The following is a 12,180-nucleotide window of genomic DNA, read 5'->3' as shown; positions in this document are numbered from 1 at the left end:
GGTTCTCAGGATCATAGGCTTCTTCTTTAGATGAAGCATCCTTAGTACTGCTTGGTGCACTTGCATTCCAGCAGACTTTGAGAATCAAATTGACTTGTTGAGTCAATATCTTGTTCTGAGCCAAAATGGCATTCAGAGTATCAATCTCAAGAACTCCTTTCTTCTGATTGGTCCCATTGTTCACAGGATTCCTTTCAGAAGTGTAACATGAATTGGTTATTTGCAACCATTTCAATTAGCTCTTGAGCTTCTGTAGGCGTCTTCTTCAAATGAAGAGATCCTCCAGCAGAGCTATCCAAAGACATCTTGGATAGTTCAGAGACCATCATAGAAAATACCTATGATGCTCCATTCAGAAAGCATGTCAGAAGGACATTTTCTGATCAATTGTTTGTATCTTTCCCAAGCTTCATAGAGGGATTCTCCATCCTTCTGTCTGAAGGTTTGGACTTCCACTCTAAGCTTACTCAATTTTGAGGTGGAAAGAACTTTGCCAAAAGGCATTGACTAGCTTTTCCCATGAGTCCGGCTTTCTTTAGGTTGTGAGTCCAACCATGTCCTAGCTCTGTCTCTTACAGCAAAGGGAATAGCATAAGTCTGTAGACCTCAGGGTCTACCCCATTACTCTTGACAGTGTCACAGATTTGCAAGAATTCAGCTAAAAACTGATGAGGATCTTCCAATGGAAGTCCATGAAACTTGCAATTCTGTTGCATTAGAGAAACTAATTAAGGCTTAAGCTCAAAGTTGTTTGCTCCAATGGCAGGGATAGAGATGCTTCTCCCATAGAAGTCGGGAGTAGGTGCAGTAAAGTCACCCAGCACCTTCCTTGCATTGTTTGCATTGTTGTTGTTTTCGGCTGCCATGGGTTCTTCTTCTTTGAAGATTTCTGTTAGGTCCTCTATAGAGAATTGTGCCTTAGCTTCTTAGCTTTCGCTTCAAGGTCCTTTCAGGTTCAGGGTCCTTCAACAAGAATGCCTTTGTCTCTGCTCCTGCTCATATGAAAGAGAAGAAAACAAGAAAATGTGGAATCCTCTATGTCACAGTATAGAGATTCCTTGAGGTGTCAGAGGAAAAGAAAAATAGAAGACAGAGGTAGAAAATTCGAACTTATCAAAGAAGATGGAGTTCGAATTTTGCATTAAGGAATAGTGTTAGTCCATAAATAGAAGGATGTGAGAAGAAGGGAAGAGAATTTTCGAAAATTAATTAAAAAGTTTTTAAAATCATTTTGAAAAATTGATTGATAATTTTCGAAAACTCACAGTGGAAAAGGATTCAAGTGATTTTTGAAAAAGATTTTGAAATTAGAAGTCAAAAAGATTTGATTGAAAGCTATTTTGAAAAAGATGAGGTTAAGAAGATATGATTGATTTTAAAAAAATGTGATTGAGAAAATATGATTTGAAAACAAATTTAAAAAGATTTGATTTTAAAAATTAATGACTTGCCTAACAAGAAAATATATGATTCAAACATTAAACCTTTCTCAACAGAAAAGGCAACATACTTGAAATGTTGAATCAAATCATTAATTGATAGCAAGTATCTTTGAAAAAGGAAAGAAATTGATTTTGAAAACATTTGATTGAAAAGATATGATTTGAAAAAGATTTGATTTTGAAAAACCTTGAAAACTTGAAAAAAAATTGATTTGAAAACAAAATCCTCCCCCTTGTGCCATCCTGGCGTTTAACGCCCAAAATGCTACCTTTTTGGGCGTTAAACGCCCAACCAGGTACCCTGGCTGGCGTTTTAAACGCCAGTCTGTCCTCTTCATGGGGGCGTTTTGAACGCCCAGCTTTTTCTGTGTAATTCCTCTGCTGGCATGTTCTGAATCTTCATTCCTGTACTATTGACTTGAAATAGAACCAAGATCAAATAACAATACATGCAAGACACCAAACTTAAAATTAGACACTAAACTTAAACAAGAAACATAAAATATTTTTGGTTTTTATGATTTTGTAAATTTTTTTGTGCTTTTTCGAAAATTATATGAAAATAGAAAATAAAGGTTTCAGAATTCTCAGTTTGGATTCCAGGAATCATTGCAATGCTAGTCTAGACTCCGGTCCAGGAATTAGACATGGCTTCACAGCCAGCCAAGCTTTCAAAGAAAGCTTCGGTCCAAAACACTAGACATGGCCAATGGCCGCTAAGCCTTAGCAGATCATTGCTCCAATAGCAAGATTGATAGAAATCAACAAGCTCTTGTGATGATCATTGAAACCTCGGTCCAATAAGATTAGACATGGCTTACAGCCAGCCAGACTTCAACAGATCATCATGAAATACTAGAATTCATTCTTAAGAACTCTGAAGAAAATACCTAATCTAAGCAACAAGATGAACCGTCAGTTGTCCATACACAAAACAATCCCCGGCAACGGCGCCAAAAACTTGGTGCGCGAAATTGTGATCACTACAACAACTTTGCACAACTAACCAGCAAGTGCACTGGGTCGTCCAAGTAATACCTTACGCGAGTAAGGGTCTCCCACGGAGATTGTTGGTATGAAGCAAGCTATGGTCACCTTGTAAATCTTAGTCAGGCAGACTCAAATGGGTATAGTGATATACGAATAAAGCATAAAGCTAAGATAGAGGTACTTATGTAATTCATTGGTAGAAACTTCAGATAAGCGTATGAAGATGCTTTCCCTTCCGTCTCTCTGCTTTCCTACTGTCTTCATCCAATCCTTCTTACTCCTTTCCATGGCATATGTAGGGTTTCACCGTTGTCAGTGGCTACCTCCCATCCTCTCAGTGAAAATCTTGATGCCGCACAGTTCTTGCCTTCCACGAAGACTCTGATCTCACGGAATGGCTGCTCGTTTGAGCGAACACTCGTTGTCACGATCAACCATGCATCGTGTATCAGGAATCCAGAGATATTCACTAGAGCCTGATTGCTTGTAGAACAAAAGTGTTGTCAGTCACCTTGTTCATAAGTGAGAATGATGATGAGTGTCACGGATCATCACATTCATCAAGTTGAAGAACAAGTGATATCTTGGACAAAGAACAAGCGGAATTGAATAGAAGAACAATAGTAATTGCATTAATACTCGAGGTACAGCAGAGCTCCACACCTTAATCTATGGTGTGTAGAAACTCCACCGTTGAAAATACATAAGAACAAGGTCTAGGCATGGCCGAATGGCAGCCTCCCCCAAAGAGGGTTCAATCATAAAACATGATCAAAAGCTCTAGTGATCGAAAGACTCTTAATACAATAGCAAAAGGTCCTACTTATAGAAAACTAGTAGCCTAGGGTGTACAGAGATGAGTAAATGACATAAAAATCCACTTCCGGGCCCACTTGGTGTGTGCTTGGGCTGAGCAATGAAACAATTTCGTGTAGAGACTCTTCTTGGAGTTAAACGCCAGCTTTTATGCCAGTTTGGGCGTTTAACTCCCATTTAGGTGCCAGTTCCGGCGTTTAACGCTGAAATTTCTGAGGGTGACTTTGAACGCCGGTTTGGGCCATCAAATCTTGGGCAAAGTATGGACTATCATATATTGCTGGAAAGCCCAGGATGTCTACTTTCCAACGCCGTTGAGAGCGCGCCAATTGGGCTTTAGTAGCTCCAGAAAATCCACTTCGAGTGCAGGGAGGTCAGAATCCAACAGCATCTGCAGTCCTTTTCAGTCTCTGGATCAGATTTTTGCTCAGGTCCCTCAATTTCAGCCAGAAAATACCTGAAATCACAGAAAAACACACAAACTCATAGTAAAGTCTAGAAAAGTGAGTTTTAACTAAAAACTAATAAAAATATACTAAGAACTTAACTAAAACTACTAAAAACATACTAAAAACAATGCCAAAAAGGGTACAAATTATCCGCTCATCAATTACCATGTCTCCTATCTACTCTCTTTACATGTTTGTGGAAATGGCATTCATGTTAATGGAATAGACTCCCAACTTGGCTTTGGAATTGATTAATAGGAAATCGTTGAGTTGAAAGACTCAAGTGTTGATATGTAATTGAAAATTGCTGCCAACTGGATTTTTACTAACTCTAATCCTTTCTTGGAAAGTAATTAGGACTTGTGAATTAGAGTTGGTCTTACCTACTTAACTTTTCCCTATTCATTAGAGGATAACTAAGTACAAGCAATAGCCTTTTACTATTATACTTGGGAAAGCCAACAAGAATAGAAATTTCAATTAATCTTCTTCTAGTCAAGACCTTTTATTCCAAATACACAACATCTCTTGTTAATTGCTCCTTGCATTAATTTTCGGTTATTTACTTTTCCATGTTCAAATATTAAAAATTTTTCAGAAAATTTCTGACCAATAAATTACACTCTTTTGTCAACTTGTTGGAAAACGACCTGAGAATTCTATTTCCAGTTAATTGATTCTAAATTGTGACAACTCTTTTTAAATTGATAAATGGAATTTTCGTCGGTTAAAAACTGTACTCGCAACGCTATTTTTATTATAAGTTTTTAATCGGCAATTTTTCGCCCGTCAAATGCATAAAAAAATTATTGTTTTTAATTAAATTATAAATAATTTGTCATTTTAATTAATTTTATTTTTATTATTTTTGTACCTCAATAAATAAAAAAACGAATCAATAATCACGTTCGTATATATTGATACTCTATTATTATTAATATAGGTTATATTAACAACACAAACGTTTAACTTTTAATTAAATTCCCTTATTTAAGAGTTTGATGGATAATATATAGTGACAAGATTACTAGACCAAAGAGGAGTGGCCTCGTGATGCTATATTGCTTTGCGAGAGAATAGTATAACAAATCCTAAGAAATATGGTGCCATATTGTGTAATGGTTGATAGAAAATATATGATAAATTAATTAGATGGAAATTGTCCTTCTAGAAGTGTTCTAGCTCTGTTGTAATCCATGGTAATATGTGTCTTGTGCTTGCTTAAGTGGTTTTAATTTTATCCTTGCTGGAGTTTAGTATTGGTTGGGAGAATTTGCACTTGCATCATAGATTGTGTTCGCTAAAAATAATTATTTGATGATGAATAAATTTAAGATATTTGTTTAGACTATGTTGAGAAGATGTTTAAAGTGATCAAAGAAAAATCATTGATGAGTAAGTTAGGTTGATCGAAGTTGTATATCGAAAATGAGAATGTGTGATCGAAGTAATGGGTCGAGAGACCAGTAGTTAAAGCAGTTAAAGACGGTTATCACATTATTGTTGTGGTGGAAACAGTTATATTTAGTTTTTTTGTATGTAGAGCATGTAAAGGAATTTTGATTGGTTAAAAATAGCTATAAATAGACATAATTTGAAAGGAATAGTGGTTGGAATTCATTTTCAGAAAAAAGTTCTTGTAATATCACATCTCCAGAGACTTTTTGATCTTGTTCATAGTTCATTTTTTCTATAGGATTCCTTCCATAGTTTTCACTTTCATTTTAATTTCTCTTGCAAATTTCTTTTCCTGCAATTTATTTTCTCTGCAAAGTCTTTTTCTTTCTTTCTTTGATTTTAATGTATTCAAATTTTAAAGTCATTTGATAATGTCAAAGGCGATTTATTGCTTTCTTTAAATTTAATCATTTACTTTGTTTCTCTTGCATCTTTTCTATTCCAAACTTTGTAACTTTTGTCTTTGTTTCTACGTTCCTTTTTTTATCACTAGTCCAACAAGAGTCTTTGATGTGCAATTAAAAATTGGAATCCTTAAAGAGGAGCAGGTTTCGCTCCCATATTACTAGGTATCGAACCAAATCAAACTTTCTAAAAATCTGCATAACAAATTGGCACGCCCAGTGGAACCGTTTTGAAAAAAAGTGTGTCAAAAGTTCTTTGTAATGATTTAGTTTATGCAACTTAAAAGTGAAAAAATTATACATATGGTGGACAAAATTTCTAATATCAATGGTGGATCATTTATAAATGATAATGTTTCTATAGTTGCACAAACTTCTGCAGAGTTGACATCGCATATGAAAGGAAGTATGTTGGGAGAAAATACGACGATTAACAACCCCCCTGTTAGGAATAGTGGACATAATCCACACCCACGAATTACTCCAAAACATACACAACTACCAGTAACTGTAGGTTGGCCTCCTTTCAGCCTTCCTCCGGGTTACACTCCACCAATAGGTGTTTACGGGCCTCCAATTCGATTTGGAAATGCATCAGGAGTAGTTAACAATAAACCATGTTTACATCATCCTGAGTTTGTGATGAGCGGATAATTTATACGCTTTTTGGCATTGTTTTTAGTATGTTTTTAGTAGATTTAGTTAGTTTTTAGTATATTTTTTATTAGTTTTTAGTTAAAATTCACTTTTCTGGACTTTACTATGAGTTTGTGTGTTTTTCTGTGATTTCAGGTATTTTCTGGCTGAAATTGAGGGATCTGAGCAAAAATCTGATTCAGAGACTAAAAGGACTGCAGATGCTGTTGGATTCTGACCTCCCTGCACTTGAAGTAGATTTTCTAGAGCTACAGAAGCCCAATTTGCGTGCTCTCAATGGCGTTGGAAAGTAGACATCCTGGACTTTCCAGCAATGTATAATAGTCCATACTTTGCCTGAGATTTGATGGCCCAAACCGGCGTTCCAAATCAGCTCAAGAATGCCCAGCGTTAAACGCCGGAACTGGCACAAGAATGGGAGTTAAACGCCCAAACTGGCACAAAAGCTGGCGTTTAACTCCAAGAAGAGTCTCTACATGAAAATGCTTCAATGCTCAGCCCAAGCACACACTAAGTGGGCCCGGAAGTGGATTTTTATGTCATTTACTCATCTTTGTAAACTTTAAGCTACTAGTTCTCTATAAGTAGGACCTTTTGCTATTGTATTTTCATCTTGGTTTTTCTGGTTCCCTCTCTGGGGCCGAAGCCAATGATCACTCTTGTTCTTATGTATTTTCAACGGTGGAGTTTCTACACACCATAGATTAAAGTGTGGAGCTCTGCTGTACCTCGAGTATTAATGCAATTACTATTGTTCTTCTATTCAATTCAGCTTGTTCTTATTCCAAGATATTCATTCGCACTCAAGAACTTGATGAATGTGATGATTATGTGACGCTCATCATCATTCTCACTTATGAACGCGTGCCTGACAACCACTCCCGTTCTACAAGCAAACAAGGCTTGAATGTTTATCTCTTGGATTCCTTAATCGGAATCTTCGTGGTATAAGCTAGAATTGATGGCGGCATTCAAGAGAATCCGGAAGGTCTAAACCTTGTCTGTGGTATTCTGAGTAGGATTCAATGATTGAATGACTGTGACGAGCTTCAAACTCGCGATTGTGGGGCGTTAGTGACAGACGCAAAAGAATCACTGGATTCTATTCCGACATGATCGAGAACCAACAGCTGAATAGCCGTGCCGTGACAGGGTGCGTTGAACATTTTCACTGAGAGGACGGGACTGTAGCCATTGACAATGGTGATGCCCAACATACAGCTTGCCATGGAAAGGAGTAAGAAGGGTTGGATGAAGACAGTAGGAAAGCAGAGAGACAGAAGGGACAAAGCATCTTCATACGCTTATCTGAAGTTCTCACCAATGAATTGCATAAGTATCTCTATCCTTATCTTTATGTTTTATTCATAAATCATTCATAACCATTTGAGTCTGCCTGACCGAGATTTACAAGATGACCATAGCTTGCTTCATACCAACAATCTCCGTGGGATCGACCCTTACTCGCGTAAGGTTTATTACTTGGACGACCCAGTGCACTTGCTGGTTAGTTGTGCGAATTTGTGATGCCATGGTATTGAGCACCAAGTCTTTGGAGCCATTACTAGGGATTATTTGAGTAGTGAAGAAAAGAGATCACAATTTCGTGCACCAAGTTTTTGGTGCCGTTGCCGGGGATTGTTGAGTTTGGACAACTGACGGTTCATCTTGTTGCTTAGATTAGGTATTTTTCCTCAGAGTTCTTAAGAATGAATTCTAGTGTTTCAATGTGATGTTCTTATCATCACCAAAGCTGATTGATTCTCATCAATTTAGCTCTTGAATGCAATGTCCTGCTGAAGCTTGGCCAGCCATGTCTAATTTCTTTAGACTAAAGCTTTAGACTAACATTGCATGATTCCTGGAATTCTCATTAAGAATTTTGATACCTTTATTTTTCTTTTCCACTTAATTTTCGAAAAATCCAAAAAAATTACAAAATCATAAAAACCAAAAATATTTTATGTTTCTTGTTGAGTCTAGTGTCTCATTTTAAGTTTGGTGTCTTGCATGCATTGTTTATTTGATCTTGGTTCTATTTTCAAGTCAATAATACAGAGAACTGAAGATTCAGTACATGCAGCAGAGGAATTATACAGAAAAAACTGGGCGTTCAAAACGCCCAGTGAAGAAGGAAAACTGGCGTTTAAACGCCAGCCAGGTATCCTGGCTGGGCGTTTAACGCCCAAAAGGGTAGCATTTTGGGAGTTAAACGCCAGAATGGATACCATTGTGGGCGTTTAACGCCAGGATGGCACAAGAGGGAAGATTTTGTTTTTAATGCAAATTTTTTTCAAGTTTTCAAAATCAAATCTTTTTCAAATCATATCTTTTCAATCATATGTTTTCATAATCAATTTCTTTCCCTTTTCAAAAATACTTGCTATCAATTAATGATTTGATTCAACATTTCAAGTATGTTGCCTTTTCTGTTGAGAAAGGTTTAATGTTTGAATCATATCTTTTCTTGTTAGCCAAGTCATTAATTTTTAAAATCAAATCTTTTTAAAATTGTTTTTTAAATCATATCTTTTCAATCATATCTTTTTAAAACCATAACTTTTCAATAATATCTTTTTAATCATATCTTTTTCAAAATAGTTTTCAATCATATCTTTTTTTATTTCTAATTTCAAGATCTTTTTCAAAAATCACTTGATTTCTTTTCCACTCTTAGTTTTCGAAAATCAATTAGTATTTTTCAAAATGTTTTTAAAAATCTTTTACTTTGTTTTCGAAAATTTCTTCCCCTCTTCTCACATCCTTCTATTTATGGACTAACACTATTCCTCAATGAACAATTCGAACTCCATATCTCTTGATAAGTTTGAATTCTTCTACTTCTTCCTTTTATTTTTCTTTTCCTCTGACACCTCAAGGAATCTCTATACTGTGACATAGATGATTCCATACTTTCTTGTTCTCTTCTCTTTCATATGAGCAGGAGCAAAGACAAAAGCATTCTTGTTGAGGCTGACCCTGAACCTGAAAGGACCTTGAAGCGAAAGCTAAGAGAAGCTAAGGCACAACTCTCTGTAGAGAACCTAACAGAAATCTTCAAAGAAGAAGAACCCATGGCAGCCGAAAACAACAACAATGCCAACAATGCAAGGAAGGTGCTTAGTGACTTTACTGCACCTACTCCCGACTTCTATGGGAGAAGCATCTCTATCCCTACCATTGGAGCAAACAACTGTGAGCGTAAGCCTAAATTAGTTTCTCTAATGCAACAGAATTGCAAGTTCCATGGACTTCCATTGGAAGATCCTCATCAGTTTTTAGCTGAGTTCTTGCAAATCTGTGACACTGTCAAGACTAATGGGTTTGACCCTGAAGTCTATAGACTTATGCTATTCCCTTTTGCTGTAAGAGACAGAGCTAGGATATGGTTGGACTCACAACCTAAAGAAAGCCTGAACTCTTGGGAAAAGCTAGTCAATGCCTTCTTGGCAAAGTTCTTTCCACCTCAAAAATTGAGTAAGCTTAGAGTGGAAGTCCAAACCTTCAGACAGAAGGAAGGAGAATCCCTCTATGAAGCTTGGGAAAGATACAAACAATTGATCAGAAAGTGTCCTTCTGACATGCTTTCTGAATAGAGCATCATAGGTATTTTCTATGATGGTCTGTCTGAACTGTCCAAGATGTCTTTGGATAGCTCTGCTAGAGGATCTCTTCATCTGAAGAAGACGCCTACAGAAGCTCAAAAACTAATTGAAATGGTTACAAATAACCAATTCATGTACACTTCTGAAAGGAATCCTGTGAACAATGGGACAAATCAGAAGAAAGGAGTTCTTGAGATTGATACTCTGAATGTCATACTGGCTCAGAATAAAATATTGACTCAGCAAGTCAATTTGATTTCTCAAAGTCTGTCTGGAATGCAAAATGCACCAGGCAGTACTAAGGATGCTTCATCTGAAGAAGAAGCTTATGATCCTGAGAACCCTTCAATGGAAGAGGTGAATTACATGGGAGAACCCTATGGAAACACCTATAATTCTTCATGGAGAAATCATCCAAATCTCTCATGGAAGGATCAACAGAGACCTCAACAAGGTTCCAACAATAATAATGGTGGAAGAAACAGGTTTAGCAATGGCAAGCCTTTTCCATCATCTTCTCAGCAACAGACAGAGAATTCTAAGCAGAGCCACTCTGACATAGCAACCATGGTCTCTGATCTAATCAAAATCACTCAAAGTTTCATGACTGAAACAAGGTCCTCCATTAGGAATTTGGAGGCACAAGTGGGACAACTGAGCAAGAAAATTACTGAACTCCCTCCTAGTACTCTTCCAAGCAATACAGAAGAAAACCCAAAAGGAGAGTGCAAGGCTATCAACATGGCCGAATTTGGAGAGGAGAAAGAGGCAGTGAACGCCACTGAGGAAGACCTCAATGGACGTCCACTGGCCTCCAATGAGTTCCCTAATGAGGAACCATGGGAATCTGAGGCTCACATTGAGACCATAGAGATTCCATTGGACTTACTTCTGCCATTCATGAGCTCTGATGAGTATTCTTCCTCTGAAGAGGATGAATATGTCACTGAAGAGCAAGTTGCTAAATGCCTTGGAGCAATTATGAAGCTAAATGACAAGTTATTTGGTAATGAGACTTGGGAGGATGAACGCCCTTTGCTCACCAAAGAACTGGATGACTTGTCTAGGCAGAGATTACCTCAAAAGAGACAAGATCCTGGGAAGTTTTCAATACCTTGTACCATAGGCACCATGACCTTCAAGAAGGCTTTGTGTGACTTAGGGTCAAGTGTAAACCTCATGCCTCTCTCTGTAATGGAGAAGCTAGGGATCTTTGAGGTGCAAGCTGCAAGAATCTCACTAGAGATGGCAGACAACTCAAGAAAACAAGCTTATGAACTTGTAGAGAATGTTCTGGTAAAAGTTGAAGACCATTACATCCCTGCTGATTTCATAGTCCTAGAGACTGGAAAGTGCATGGATGAATCCATCATCCTTGGCAGACCCTTCCTAGCCACAGCAAAGGCTGTGATTGATGTTGACAGAGGAGAATTGATCATTCAAGTAAATGAAGAATCCTTTGTGTTTAAGGCTCAAGGATATCCCTCTGTAAACATGGAGAGGAAGCATGAAGAGCTTCTCTCAAAACAGAGTCAAATAGAGCCCCCACAGTCAAACTCTAAGTTTGGTGTTGGGAGGCCACAACCAAACTCTAAGTTTGGTGTTGAACCCCCACATTCAAACTCTAAGTTTGGTGTTGGGAGGTTCCAACATTGCTATGAGTATCTGTGAGGCTCCATGTGAGCCCACTGTCAAGCTACTGACATTAAAGAAGCGCTTGTTGGGAGGCAACCCAATTTTATTATATCTATCTATTTCTTTTGTTATTTTATGATTTTTATAGGTTGATGATCATGGGAAGTCACAAAATCAATTGAAAAAGCAGAAAAGGAATGAAAAACAAAAAGGAAAACAGCACACCCTGGAGGAAGGCCTTGCTGGCGTTTAAACGCCAGTAAGGGCAGCAAATGGGCGTTTAACGCCCAGTCTGGCACCATTCTGGGTGTTTAACGCCAGAAAGGGGCACCAGACTGGCGTTAAACGCCGGAAAGGGCAAGAAGTTGGCGTTAAACGCCAGAAATGGGCACCAGCTCGGCGTTTAACGCCAGAATTGGCAAAGGGTGCATTTTTGCACGCCACTTGGTGCAGGGTTGAATTTTCCTTGACACCTCAGGATCTGTGGACCCCACAGGATCCCCACCTACCCCACCACCCTCTCTCTTCTTCTTCACTCATTCACCAATCACCTCTACCACTCTTCCCCAAAACCCCTCACCTATTAAATCCCACTATTCTCTTCACCACTCACATCCATCCTTCATAAAACCTTACCTACCTCACCATTCAAATTTAAACCACTTTCCCTCCCAAACCCACCCTTCCATAACCGAACCCTACCCATCTCTCCACCCCTATATAA

At 37.9% G+C, this 12,180-nt stretch overlaps 1 non-coding gene across 1 annotated transcript; it reads left to right on the top strand.

Moving 5' to 3' along the window:
- The first annotated feature begins 357 nt into the window (after positions 1-357).
- LOC130946994 (small nucleolar RNA R71) lies at positions 358-465 on the top strand. The gene has a single exon (XR_009072409.1). It is a non-coding gene; the product is annotated as a small nucleolar RNA R71 (small nucleolar RNA).
- Positions 466-12,180: the final 11,715 nt, after the last annotated feature.

Source organism: Arachis stenosperma, chromosome 8 (assembly GCF_014773155.1).
Source record: "Arachis stenosperma cultivar V10309 chromosome 8, arast.V10309.gnm1.PFL2, whole genome shotgun sequence".
Classification (NCBI taxonomy): Eukaryota; Viridiplantae; Streptophyta; class Magnoliopsida; order Fabales; family Fabaceae; genus Arachis; species Arachis stenosperma.
The sequence above is the reverse complement of the archived record's forward strand: the minus strand, read 5'-3'. Positions and strand labels throughout refer to the sequence as shown.